The sequence below is a fragment of the Hemicordylus capensis genome, chromosome 2, assembly GCF_027244095.1.
Source record: "Hemicordylus capensis ecotype Gifberg chromosome 2, rHemCap1.1.pri, whole genome shotgun sequence".
Lineage (NCBI taxonomy): Eukaryota > Metazoa > Chordata > Lepidosauria > Squamata > Cordylidae > Hemicordylus > Hemicordylus capensis.
The window spans coordinates 301,717,146-301,732,422 of NC_069658.1; the positions used below are offsets into that span (position 1 = coordinate 301,717,146).

At 43.5% G+C, this 15,277-nt stretch overlaps 1 protein-coding gene across 3 annotated transcripts in view; it reads right to left on the bottom strand.

Moving 5' to 3' along the window:
* Nucleotides 1–15,277, bottom strand: part of MGLL (monoglyceride lipase) — a 121,778-nt gene that overhangs the window by 98,572 nt on the left and 7,929 nt on the right. The window lies entirely within an intron of this gene.

Below are 15,277 nucleotides of genomic sequence, written 5' to 3' on the forward strand. Positions count from 1 at the left end.
TGGCAACACTCTCTAAAAACTGACACGTTCCAAGAATAAACCAGTATATGCAACATGAAAGGCTTCCCTTGCACATGCCAGAATCATGCTCATTTAAAAAAAAAACACCCTTAGAACTATGCTTAAACAGCTCTGAGCACAGCCTGAAAACTGGCGCTGTGCTGGCTGTTGCTACAGACTGTATTAACACACCCCAGCAACTCCTTCTTGCAAAAGCCAAAGTAGTAAACAGATTTATAACCGACATGCCAACAACATGCCTAACTTTAAGTGAGTGAGCAGAATGATATTTTATTAAGCCTAGAAGCATGACTAACATTGCACAGGACAGTGTTGTATAACATGGAGTATCTGAAGTAGCAGCGGCACGATTATGCAGTACTAAGCATTTTAAATGAACAATGCAAACAAGTGTGGCTCTGCTTGTGCAAGGGCTCTCACATGGTAAATTGTTTTCTGGCTTTTTTCTAGATATTCTAGCTTAAGTTTTTACTATAAGAATACGCAGGGGGAAATCACCTTGTGGTGCCATTTTAGGGCCAGAAAACATGAGGAGAGAGCAGCAAAGAAGCAGAAGAAGCCAACCTTAATTTGGTGCTTGGAAAGAAGCAATTGACTTTAGGGAGAACGCCCAGTGTGTAGGTGTCAGGAGCCAGCACAGGTAGAACCATGATCGCTTGGCTTTTGGGGTGGCTGCCCTGTGTAGTGAGCCACCAGAACTGTGGGCTGCACAACCTTCCAAGTTAACAAAGAATTCTCTGGCTCTCTCCAACCAGGATGGGCTCTGATCCCCATCCCCAAGTAGAATGAGCTTTGTGCTTTGCCTGAGCCAACAGCTGTCTCGCGGCTCCAGCTGCACCCTACCTTTTGCTCAGCCCTAACAACGGGGAAGGAGCTTCAATCTTTTGACTGCTGTTTTCTACAACTTATTACAGAGCAGTTTTTCCATGCTCCTTTTTAAAGTAATCAAGTCAAAACGTATTTCTAAAAGTCATCAAGGAAGGATGACAGAAGGTGACTCATTTCAGAGGCAAGGCATCACAACCAAGAAGGTCCTGTTCCTTGTTGCCACTCATCTCACTTTATAAGGTGGGGGCACAAATCTGAATGCAACTGTGTCAAAGATATCTATAAATGCATTATGATCCTGACCGTTTGATTTTCATTCCCATTCCTAATAATCCCTAACACATGTACACAGCTGAAGTCCAGAATAGGAATGACAGTGAGTTAGTCTGTATTTTTCTAGGCCATATTATTTACTACTAATAAATCATATTATTTAAGCTTATGAATAGGCACATATGCCAGAATCTCTTATCTACCTGAAAGATTTCATTGTAATAATTAAAATAATTCTAAAATAGCATTTCTGACATATGCCGTTTGAAAATTAAACCTCTCCAGAAATAGAAAATTCAGAGTGATCCAGTAATTCCAGATCTTGTCTACTGAAGGAATCTAGCACTATTCCCTAAGAATTACCAAATTTTGATAAGCGGCAGAGAAGAGAATAGAGTACAGCAAGCAGGAGCCCTAATGCATAGGTCAAAAGCATTCACCATTTCAAGAAGACACTACCTTCAGAAAAGCTCGGACAGAATAAATTTTATCTTTATGGAATTTTAAGAGTTTGGCTTCAATACCCTGCCCCTGCCCCTGGTGGCGCAGTGGAAAAATGGCGCCCTGTAACCAGAAGGTTACAAGTTCGATCCTGACCAGGGGCTCAAGGTTGACTCAGCCTTCCATCCTTCCGAGGTCGGTAAAATGAGTACCCAGAATGTTGGGGGCAATATGCTAAATCATTGTAAACCGCTTAGAGAGCTTCGGCTATAGAGCGGTATATAAATGTAAGTGCTATTGCTATTGCTAATAACAAAACAACACCATGTCGAAGAAAAGCAGAACCCCCTTTCCCCCGACTTTATCCTCCACTCATTCCATTCATTCCACTCCACCTTAACTGCCCAAGCAGCCAGGGCCTGGGTGACAGGGAGGGAAATCTGGAGAGCACGCCAGAAGAGAGGAAGCTCAGTCAAAGGAGCATGCAGGGACAAGGTCGCTGCGGTGGGGATCCCACTACTGCACTGCTGGGCCACTCCCTCTTTGTTACTACTGCTGCTGCTTTGGGGGCCAGCTCCAGGCATGCAGCCACCTCCCCACGCTACCTCTGACTCGCCAAGCGATGCTGCAGCAGGGGCACTGGAAACAGCCTCCCTCTGCCTTACCCACTCACCCACCCCAGCCCAACTTGTTCCACTGCTCCCTGAGGCGCTGCCTGGGCAAGAGAACTGAGTGAGAGGCAGGGAAGTGCAAAGAAAATGAAAACGCCAGGAAAATAGGGTTGTTTTGTGAATTGGGCACTGGGCACCAGGATATTTCAGTAGCCACTTTCCTTCTTCCTCCTCCTCCTCCCCCTCCCCACTTCCTCCCTTCCTCTCTCCCTTGCTGGGAGAAAGCCTCCCTCGTTTTCTCACTCTTCCTCACACAGGAGGGGCGGAGGAAGGAGTGGCTCGCCAGCAGCATCTTCCCCTTCAGGCTTGCCATTGGGGCGCAGCACAGTGGGAGGGCAGAAAGGAAGAAGCAGCTTGGCCCTGTTCAATATGGTGGGGGGGGAGGGAAGGAGGATCTGACTTGAGGCAGGGGAGGGGAGAAGGTTCAGTTCAGCTTTTCCCCCTCCACCTGCATGCCATCCCATGCTGTGCAACTGGAAACATAAAAGGAAGGATCGGCACGCTACAGCAGCGGCATGGTGAGCGCCTGCTGAAAAAAGCTGCACGGGGGTCTGGAGTCCTGTGTGCACGTGCTCACGCGTGCATCTTAAAGGGAAGGTAGACAGGAGTGTGCACCAAACCAGTTTGCCTGGTTTGGTTTTGTGCCCCAAAACAACCCCCCTGGCTCAGCTTGAATTCAAGCCAGTTCAGGGGTTCTAAAGCAAGCAAGCAAATAAATAAATAAATATTTTTTTAAAATATTCACTGCCGGGTCTGGTGGCCTTGCGGGGTGGGTGGGTGCTGCCACAGTGCAGAGTGGGGGAGGTCCTCTACTGCTTCCCTCTCCTCCCACCTGCCTCCCCCTGTTCTTCTAAGGGCTGTTTTGGCCTATTTATGGGCCATTCCAACCCTTTCTCCGGTGGCGGTGGCCATTTTGGAGGCCGCCGTGCATGTGCCCTGGCCATTTGCATGGCCTGGGTCTAGTCGGTTCACACATCCCTAAAAAATAAGAAGGGAATTCTAATTATGCTTCTAATGTCACGTGTAGTTCAACCCTCATATTAGTGCATCACAAGGAGCACTACACTAAAACCACATAAACAAGACCCAAACCCCTTTACGCCAAAATGTGTGTGTGTGGGGGAACTAACAGGACATAGTCAAAAGACAACACTCCCTAGATGGAACCAAGCTAGAACCAGCAGCAATGTGGAGGAAAGGTCTCTAATATGTGATCAAAACTCAGGGAACAAGGGAATTCATTTTGCACCCAAACTGAAAACAGAAAAGGAAATCAAACTTCATTAGTAACATAGCTGGCAACAGCTGAACCAAAACATACATGTACACCTACACCAATGCCAAAAAACCGATTCTAGCTTAAGCCTCAAGCTGTTATTCATTTAAAGGAGAGAACTCTTTATGGGTGCTCTCTTTCACTGAAAGCAAAGAAATTATAGCTTATTATAAAAGGCACTGTGCAAAAGTCCCAACAACTTCGGAACTACTAATTTTATGCCTGCCCATGCTGCATCCAACATCCAATTGAAGATGATTATAACAATTACATGAGTAATAATAATGATTATAATTCTTTAGTTATATACATATACATCCCAGTGATTTAAATAGAAAATACATGGATAGATGTCCATGCAGGATTACTGAAATTTCAGAAAAAATATGATTAGTAGTGGACATAAAGCACATGTACATACTAATGAAATCAACAAGAAGTCGATTGATTGATTAAGTGCCGTCAAGTCGGTGTCAACTCTAAGCAACCACATAGATAGATTATCTCCAGGATGATCTGTCGTCAACTTGGCCTTTAAGGTCTCTCAGTGGTGCATTCACTGCTGTCATAATCGAGTCCATCCACCTTGCTGCTGGTCGTCCTCATCTTCTCTTTCCTTCATCTTAACTTCACATAATGTGTCCGAAGTATGATAGTTTGAGCCTGGTCATTTGTTTCTCGAGTGAAAATTCTGAATTGATTTGTTCTATGATCCATTTGTTTGTTTTCCTGGCTGTTCGTGGTATCCTCAAAAGTCTTCTCCAGCACCAAAGTTCAAAAGCATTAATGCTTTTTCTATCTCGCTTCTTCAAAGTCCAGCTTTCACATCCATAGAGTTTCATGGGAAAAACCATTGTCCGAACAATTCTAGTCTTTGTAGGTGTAGACACATAATGGCATCTAAATATCCTTTCCAAGGCCTTCATTGCAACCTTACCAAGTGCTAGTCTGTGACGTATTTCTTGACTGCTGGATCCTTTACTGTTGATGGTCGATTCTAAAAGGCAGAAGCTATCCACCACTTCAATGTCTTCATTGTCAGTTCTGAGGCTAGTTGCTGTACCCATTGTCATTAGTTTAGTCTTCTTTACATTTAATCATAGTTCCATTTTTTCACTGTGCTCCTCAACTTTCATTACTAGAGCTTGCAGATCATCTGCATTCTTAGCTATCAGAGTGGTGTCATCAGTGTAGCACAGGTTATTGATGTTTCTTCCTCCAACTTTAAAACCGCACTCACCTTCTTCAAATCCAGCTTCTCTTAGTATATGTTCAGCATATAAATTGAATAAAGAAGGAGAAAGCATACAGACTTGTCTTACTCCTTTGCTGATCAGGAACCAGTCTGTTTCACCTTGTTCCATCTGGACTAGAGCTTCCTGTCCTCTGTATAGGTTTCTCATGACAACTATGAGATGTTCTGGGATGCCCATTTTCCTAAGGATATTCCATAACTTGACATGGTCGATGCAATCAAAGGCTTTTCTGTAGTCAATAAAGCACATATTGACTTCTTCCTGGTATTCTTTGGCTATCTCAATTATCCAGCATGCATCAGCAATGATGTCTCTTGTTCCTCAGCCTTTTCTGAAACCAGCTTGAACATCTGTCATTTCCCTTTCCACATAGGGCTCTAATCTGCGTTGAATGATCCTGAGCATTATTTTGCTAGCATGTGAAATAAAGGATATTGTGCAATGGTTTGCGCAATCTGTTAACTATCCTTTCTTTGGTATTAGTATGTAGACTGACCTCTTCCAATCTGTTGGCCACTGTTATTCTACAAATTTGCTGGCATAGTTAGGTTAGAGCCTTGACTGGTTCTTCTTCTGTTGCCTACCATATTTCTGTAGCTATTCCACCAATTCCTGTAGCCTTCTGACCTGGAAATTACCGGAGTGCTGATCTAACTTCACTTTCCCGTACTAGAGGTTCTTGCAAGTAGGTAATATCTTCTAGACAATTATCTTGGACGTTGACGCCCCTGCTGAACAGATTTTCAGTATACTCCTATCTCTGTTTGATCTTTTCTGAATCAGTTACTGTCTGTTCTTTGGCATCCCTTATCATAGCAATTTGAGGTTGGAACCTCCCTCTGATTTCAGAGATCATTTAATCTTGCCTTCTTTTTCCTTGTCTATTTCCATCCTCAGCATCTTTACAGATGTTGTTGTAGTACTGCTTCTTGTCTCTTCTAGCAGCTTTCTGAAATTCCCTATTAAGTTCCTTCCAGAGGTCTTTATCTTTCTTGACTTTGCCTTCTCTCCACTTCTGGACAATTTCCATCGTCTGTTCATCCATTTTGCTTTCTTCTGTTGCTTGGTCTTTGGCAGTCTCTTTTCACATCCTCCTTAACAACTTCTTTGATTTCATTCTGCAGTTCCTCTGGTTCCCTATCAATGAGGTTCAGAACTTCAAAGCGGTTCCTGATGTTCTTCTTGAAAATGGTGGGTACATTCTCAAGATCATATCATGGGAACTGGATAGCTTTGTTTTTCCGCTCTAGCTTGACTTGGAACTTGCACATGAGCAGTTTGTGATTGGTTCCACAATTGGCCCCCCGCCATGTTTTTGCTGTTATAACTGAGCTCTTTCATCTTGTTGCACCAATAATGTAATCAATTTTATTTCTGTTTACTCTATCTGGTGATGTCCATGTGTATAGGCGCTGCTTTAGTTGTATGAATAATGTGTTAGCAATGAAGAGATCATTGGCTTGGCAGAAACTAATAAGTCGTTCTCCTGCCTCATTTCTGCTTCCTAGGCCATATAGGCCAACTGTGTTTTCCTCCTTACCTTTTCCAACTTTGGCATTCCAGTCTCCAACCACCAGCATTGCATCTTGCTTGCATGTTCTGTCAATTTCAGACTGAACTTGAGCATAAAACTCATCAACTTCCTCTTCTTCTGCATCAGTTGTTGTGGTAATTAAGGGTGGGAGTTGGGGCGCAGGGGCACCAGGCAAGTAGGGCACACCAGGAATATGCCCTGTTGCCCTGTGGGCAAGTCCGAGTCTGGGGTTTACACTTGGGCGACTGAGTGATTAATCAGGTGAAGTTGCACAATTCAGCAGCTTCAACCCCACCCCCCACCCCACCAACAAAAAAAACAAAAAACCCAAAAAACACACCAAAACCCTTTCAGTGTATTAGCGTTGATTCTAACGTCCCAGGGACAAAAAGCAGTCTTTGTTGGAATCTGAAAATCCAAGTCTTCTTTTCCCCAAAAAGTAAAATCCTGACAGTTGTGGTTGGAAGAATGACTGAAAATCAGAGCTGCCAAAATGGATCAAGCTCCATCACTGGCATCAATGAGACTCAATTCCAATGAAGTGTGTTTAGGATCGGGCTGTTCACTATGAAGTTAAGTGCTGAAGTCAGCAATCCTATGCTTACTTACTTGGGAGTAGGTCCCATTGAACTCAGTGGGATTTAATTCTGAGTGGACATGCACAAGGTTGGGCTGTACCTCCCACTTCTTTCAATGAGATTTAGGCACATCTAATTTGCTTTGTCCATCATTTAGAGTCTGAGTCCATTTTTTTTCACATGTGAAGGCAACATTGTCATAATGAAATCACACATCTGGGAAATCATCTATCAACTGCAATTAGTTTTGCTATCCAATCCATCATTATTTATGAAAGTGCAAATTATGTACAAACCCATGTGCAATGGTAAACCACTGGAGGAAAACATGTTGTCCTCTGTATCCCAAGGCTCTCTCAGTAAACAGGAAAACATGTTGGTTTACAATGCAAGGTATTTTTTGCATTTACAGCAACCCTTGCTAAAGTAAATGTTGACCTGCTCTATTCTTTGAGAGGGTGAAATGAAAATTCTCAGTATGTATTTCAAAAATGGGAGCCACCTAATGGCACAGCAGTGAAATGACTTGATTAGCAAGCCAGAGGTTGCCAGTTCAAATCCCTGCTGGTATGTTTCCCAGACTATGAGAAACACCTATATCGGGCAGCAGCGATATAGGAAAGATGCTGAAAGGCATCATCTCATACTGCATGGGAGACGGCAATGGTAAACCCCTCCTGTATCTACCAAAGACAACCACAGGGCTCTGTGGTTTACAGGAGTTGACACCGACTCGATGACATACTTTACTTTATTTAAAAAATGTACCACTAGGTTAGCGAGATATTTATCTCTCCAGGTGAGTTTAATGACTTAGTGCTTCCTCGATGCTTTTCATTCCCTTAATGAAGATACCACATCTCTGTGCCATTTGACAGACATGTTTAAAGCCTTTTAAAGTGGCACTGAAGCACAATGGAAAAAAATATTATAATCTTTTCTTGCAGCCTGTAAAATACTTATAGACCAGCAAATTACGTCTGCTCCTCAGTTTTAGATAGGACCATACTTAACACCTTTGAGCCTCAAAACCCAGAAAACACAAAAGATATATAGTCACCTCTAATTTTGCTAGGTCAGGGACTTTTCTTAAAAGAGGTTACTAATCTTTCTTATCTTTAAACAATGTAATTTGTTTTCATCTAGCACCTTCTCCTTATCTGGCTGCTGCCATCTAAACACATTAATGGAGTTCAAAATCTTTCTGCAAATGGATTTGCTATAAGGCATTAAAAGAAATTCAAAATAAGCCTGAGTTCTTGAGCCAATGGCCTGTCCTTACAATGCAATTCATTTCCTTCCACTACTCGATCAGTATCATCATGCATTTATTTCCAGCTGAAAAGTAGAAATTACTTTGAGTCACTTTGTGGACTTCAACAATAAGCCATCTCTAAGGAACTTTAGCAATGTTCAGCTCTTTTTATACACAGCTGTTCATTTCCCTGTTGCCAGCAATTGAGCTGCTAGTTTAGATCTTTTTAAAAATACTTTTGGGGGTTTCTTTTAAAGTACAGTATGTGTGTTCTTCAAATCTACAGGATCTGCACTATACACGGATACTTCCTCTACACTCCCAATAACATTGTGCTCATATAGGAACCCTGAGTTCTTCATTAGTGCAACACAGAAAAGTGGGGAACCATGAAGAGTCATTATGGGTGGAGGACAAATGGAAGGAGCAGACTCTCCTTCCCTCCCCTTGCTTCCACCCTACAACTAGGGCTCTCTACCATTTTTCGCCATGGAAGGAGTCACAGAGAGCCCCAGGGTGCTTTATCCCCAGCCCGACCAGCCCCAGCTGAGGCACAGCAGGAATCTAAGAATGAGAAACTTACTCCCAGGCTAAAAGGGCATTCAGTGGTGGCAAACTGTGTCCCTCTGCGGAACATCAGCATTGGGACAGCTGGCAGAGAGACAGAACAGATGCTATTGTCCCTTACCAGTTCAACCCCGGAACAACAATGATCCACACTCAGCCACAAAAGTAATGGAGTGAATTTGACCACTCACTGTGGGCCACCTTGGAACACACAAACACACACACACACCATCTCTCAGGCTGCCCTACCTCACAAGAGATAATGGGTGGGGCTGAAGAAGAAACAATGTATGCTACCCTGAGCTCTTTGGGGAAAGGGGGGATTAGAATACAATAAATTCCCCCCAAAATATAGCTCTTCTGAAGCACTTTAGGGGTGTTCAAAGTGCTTCACATACATGGTCTTGTTTCTAGTCTGGAAAGACGAGTGGCAACTGTTCGCTATACCCCTCTAAGAAGAGGGCTGACACAGAAACCAAGGGAACAATCTCCTAGCCTATATGATCCATGCTCACTGAGACAAGTGCTCATGATCTGAGGTTAGGTGCAGGGGCTTTGGGTGGAGGAGTATGTTACCCTCCCAACAAAACCCAGCCTATCTCCCAGCCGGATTTGTACCAGCCTGGTGACTATCACACTGGCATGGGAACTGTCTTTCAGGGTATTGGTTGACCCCCTGAATATTCTTCACTTCAGCAATGCTGGAGGTTCTTCATCACTGGCTGAGACCCTAGCCTTACAACCAACCCCTGACTATGTACAGTGCTATCTGCACACTTGGGAGGGTGGTGGAGGAAAAGGATACAGATAAGATGAGAACATTCACAGGTCACTGTCCTTATGGAAAGCATTTTACAAACACATATGAGGACAGAAGCAAATGGGCAATTTGCTGTGCTCTCAGCAAATTGCCTCATTAGCAACACAGAAGAAGCAGCTGCTACCAAACCACATTTGTGGAGATGCTACTGCTACAAAGTCTCTGCAAAAGAAAACAAAAAAGAGCATCCGTTATTCGCCACGCAATGATTTTGAAGCTATAGTGTCCCACAAAACGCTATACTCTAAACTGCTGATGTTTGTGAGATATTAGCAAAGTAAACTGAACAAATGGGCAGAAAGCTAATACACTCCCAGGTTTTATTCCACTAATGGTATTGCTAAGCTCTTTTATATGGGCAAGGTCAAACTATGACCAGTTTCATTTTTCTGTTGATTCATAAGATTCATTCCCATTCTTGGTTTCATTTTTTGCAACAGGTCAGAATGAAAGCAGAAGCATTCTATTGTTGGGATTTCACACAATCCAGTTTCGAAAGTTTGCATAACATACACTACCCACATTACTGGTAGGGATGTTCACGGAACTGGCGGGGGCTGGTTCAACAGCGGGGGGGGTGGCTTTAAGGGCAGGAGTGGGTGCACTTACCCCACCACACGTTTCCCCCGCCGATGCACAAGTCCTTAAGAGCCTGTCAGGATGGCAGTATACCTCCCTGCCACCGTTTACTGGATGTACCCAGAATTAGGGACAGCAACTGCATGCGTGTGCGACATGTGTAGTCACTGTTCCTACTTCCGGGTGCATCCTGTAAATAGCGGCACGGGGTGGCAGGGAGGTACACTGCTGCCCCAACGAGCTCTTGAGAATTTGTGCACCGGTGGGGGAAACACGGCGCGGGGGGGGGGGAGTGCACCCATCCCGTCCTTAAAGCCACCCCCTGCCATTGAACCTTCAAGCTGGCAGGGGTTCGAACCGGTTCATGCACATCCCTAATTACTAGTTGTGTACTGATAGAAGTAATATGATCAGCACATTTCTATCCTGGCTTTAATTTCACTGACTTCTCGTTGCTTCTCATGGCCAAGTAGTGATGACCGATAGTATTTTCTTAACTTTCAGGATTTCATAACACTAATCTGCTTTATGAGTTCAACGTAACTGTACAGTTTCACTGCCTCTGAGAGAAAGACTTGGCCTGGGACTAGAGTAGAACAGTCTTGATCCATGACAGTGCAAAGGTGGCCCAGCAGATAGCCAACCTAATTCCACTTCTACGCCTCGACTCTCTAACATGTCACCACTAGGAAGGGTTTAAAGGTACATTTGGTAGATAATGTCTCTGGAAGGCCTTGTGGGGCTATGTGAGGAGAAGAGAACAGTAATAGGCCCCCCACAACAAAAAAGCTGGGAAAGCCATAGCCATGAGCACCATCTTCCCGTTGAAGATGGAGACCTAGAAGAATAGGCAAGATGGAGGCAGAGAAGACTTGACCAGTAACCCCATAAGATAATATGAAGGGACTTTTGGTTGAGGACCAGAAGACCTTGCTAAACTACTCTATCCAAAGCAGTTAGCCCAGTTAAAAAGTATCTTTTGAAAGCATTTGGAATCCTAGCTTGTACATATTTTTCAGGCTTCTGAAGTAGCTATTTAGCTCTTCTATTAACAAAGATGCAGAAAACAGAGCTTGTGATCATGAAGTTCCAACTTCTATATGGACACAGGGCTGGACGGGGGGCACTGAGAGGGCAGTGGAATGTATGTGGGGAGGGTGTCAGGTTTTGAGCAGAATGGGTGCTTAAAGTGGGAGTATTCACTGCTGCCACGTGCGGTGGGGCACAGGGGCACTCTGCAGGTGGGGCACACCAGGAATATGCCCGGTTGCCCTGTGGGCCGGTCTGAACCTGCATGGACATCAGAAGTGGAATCTGGCTACAATGATCCCCTGCCCAGTATCTGTAATACTAGGGACTTGTGTTCAAGCCATCCTTGTAGTGTCATTAACCCTTTGATAGCCTAATGAAAGAAGGAAATCACATTTCACAAAGAATCTGCAATTCTGAACTAAAACTCTCAAATTCTGTAACCAGAATAGTATATACAGTACATAATTCAATTTATTGTAATTTGGCCATGGTGTCTCATATTTCTATACCGCCTGATACAGACATCTCTAGGCAGCATACAAAGTTAAAACATAGTTAATGTAAAACAATATAAAACAAGTAAAAAAACAATCTCAACAGATAAAAACATTTAAAAATTTAAAATTTCAGTTAAACGCCTGGGAAAACAGATACCTCCTGAGGTTCTTCCTAAAAGCAAGCAGAGAAGGAGATGCTCTTATTTCAAGAGGGAGTGTACTCCAGAGCCCTGGGACAGCCACAGACAAAACCCAATCACGAGTCGCTGAAAGAGCCAGCAGAAACCATAACCAGACGTCTCCAGATAATCTTAATAGGTGACAGGGTTCATGACAGAGAAGGCATTCTCTTGGACCTAAGCTGTTAAGGGCTTTATAGGTAATAACCAGCACTTTGTATTTCACTCAGAAACATATCGGCAGCCAATGCAATTCTTTTAAAGTTAGTGTTATATGGCCCCTTCAGGTTGACCTAGAGACCAATCTGTCTGCTGCATTCTGTACCAGTTATAGTTTCCGGATTACGTACAAAGGCAACCCCATGTAGAGTGCATTACAGTAGTCAAGCCTAGAGGTTACCAGCACATGTATCACTGTTTTAAGGTCATTTACCTCTAGAAATGGACATAGCTGGCATATTAGCCAAAGCTGAAAAAAGGCGCTCCTGGCCACTGCCTCAACCTGACAAACCAGAGAGAGAGTTCGGGATCCAGAAGCACTCCCAGACTACATACATGATCTTTCAGGGGGAACGTAACCCCATCCAGAATAGGCAGATCTAAACCTTCTCTCATGTCCCAACCCTCTACAGTCAGTACCTCCATCTTATTTGGATTCAACTTCAGTTTGTTATCCCTCATCCAGCCCATTATCGCCTCCAGGCAAACATTTAGAGGAGTTATGCCATTTCCAGATTAAGTTGGTATGGAGAAATAGATCTTGGTGTCATCAACATATTGATAACACATTTCACCAAACCTCCTGATGATCTCTCCCAGCAGTTTCATGTAGATGTTAACAAATACTGGACTGAGATGCAATGTTCTGTTGAACGTATGAGATGCAATATTAAGCTGAACATTTTTAAATGTGTAAGAAGAAGTGGATAAGCCCTAAGAACATTACTAAATAAAGACATCTCACTCCCTCATCACTGCAAACACCACTTTGACTCTTTTCAGTCTATAGGAAAATATTTGCTATGTTTCTGCAAAATGTATTGTTCACTAGCAACTTGCTCTTTTTAATACTGTGGAATATGGATTTCCCCACCCTCCTTTCTGGAATTCTATTTGTGCTTGCTTACTTCAGAGGAAGTGTCTCATTCCAAGCATTCACTATCTAAGCAGCATTCAAGTATGTAGACATATTTTGTTTTCTGTCAGTCCTATTAAAGTTGTATATTAAATTGGTTCTTATGAGAGAGAGAGAGAGAGAGAGAGAGAGAGAGAGAGAGAGAGAGAGAGAGAGAATGTTTTGCACTGAGCATGGCCCTAAACATGCAGGTATCCAAAAGACACAGAATGGATAATGTAGTAATAATAATAAGAGTGACTATTCATGACCAGCTTGTTTGCCTTCTTTCATGGGCTTCCCCAGTGCAAAACAAAGACAGATTTGTTTGTATGGAGCATTCTTGTGACAACTGGAAAAAATTATCAGGCTAATGAAGCTGTCTGAACTACATCTACAGCAAGAAGAGAAGCAGGCCTTAAGATACCTTCTTATTTGAAGCTAGTTTATTTTCTCCCCTCCCTTTGGACTAGGAACAAATCATAAAAAGGTATCCTATTGAAAATTGATGAGGCAGTCACCATGGTGCAGAGGAATGTGGAAACACTGGGGAAATGAATAAACAGATACTGAGAGAGAGAGAGAGATTGGCCTTAAACAGGAACTATTCATGTCAACAAGGTGTACAAAGACTGGGGTGTTGACGTCAATGTTAGTCTGTGCCCACAAATATTTGCTCCTCACAAGACATGTATTACTGTACTATGACCAGTTTCATCTGAGGGTATTTCAGCAGGCCTAGAACAAGTATTTACTTAGCATACCATTTCAGATCAATTTATTTAGTATACTAGTTTAAATCAGCATAGGAAAAACTTGAGCTATAAAGCCTTTTCAGATTATAAACACCCTCTGTATTTGTTTTCCTCGGGGCTCCAATTCTACCACCACCAGTAACAGTATCTCATCTTCATGTAATGAATGGTCAGAGGGGGTTGAGGGGAGGAAACAGGGGGACAGGACTCTTGGCCTTGTTGAACTGGGCAAAGGTGTACTTGTGCTTGTCACGTTTCTTCTTAAAGCCAAAATAGATGTAACTTCTGAGCTGGAGTATTTATTTATTTACTAGTATCTTTCAGCCCGTTAAAATAACGGGCGCTAGTCTCTCGAAAATTGATGCCCATTGCTGTGTTTGCCGAACCTGCCGCCGCCATCTCTGTCCTTCCTGCGGCCGGGCCCACTGTCGCCGTCTTCCCCCTCCCCGTGGTTGGGCCAGACCTGCCGCCGCCGCCTCTGTCCTTCTCGCGGTCGGGCCGGACTTGCCGCCTCTGGCCTCGCCGCGGCCGGTTCCGCCCCCACCGCCAAGAGTGCCGCCCGTTGCCGCCGCCTCTGCCCTCCCCGCGGCCTGGCCGGTCCCGTTGCCGCCACCTCTGCCCTCCCCGCGGCCAGGCTGACCAACCGGCCAACATGGTGGCCGGCGCCTGCGTCCTTGTCTCGCTCGGCTCTTCTGCACACGCGCACCATGCATGCCCAGAACAGCCGAGGGAGACACGGACGCAGACACCATCCTTCGGCCGAGAAACGGACGCACACCAGGGATCTTATTATATAGGATAAAACTTTTATCCCACCTTTCCCACAAGGACCCAAGCAGCTTACAATCAATTTGAAAATATGTACAAAATACTCAGAACACTCTAGAAACATTATAAGATATAGAGTTCAGTCTTCAAAGAACTAATGCAACAATCCTCTCTTGCTCATGCAAACCCTAAGCTGGACTTTCCCCTTAAATGGGGTATTTGCTTATAATGGTGTGCTAGTTTTCAAAATATTTGGGTTTTCTCCATAATGGTCTGTAATACTTCATTTTAGAAGACTAGACATAACAAGCAACAGAGATACATCTTCAGAAGAAAGAAGCATGTTTTTACCTCAGAAGACCAGATGGTTTATGCAACCAAAAATGGTCACAACATTTGTAGCTATTTATGAAGCACTTGATTCATTATGACATACAAATACTGGAAAACAGAACTCCAGCCAAAATGGGAGGAGAGAATATTCACCTCGGTATTTTACTGCTCATTGCCTATATCTCTGCTCACAAAGCAAACCAGAGATTTCAGGACCTTATTGGAAAGAACAGGTTTAACTAAGGTTGAATATCTGCAACTGTGTGGGGTAGTGTTTGTTTTTAAATGTAGTTAGAGCGACTACATTCTTGCATTAATAATAACCTGATCTTCAAAACAATCTGAACTATTCTGAACTTGTTCTTTTACCACATAGCTATAGCTTTAATTACATTAGATAACAATACCTATCTCGCTATTAGAGATTTGGCCTCTGCTTAAAAACAAACAAACATTGCTTCTTGTTATGATAAATAACTCAATAAGACAACCCATCTTTA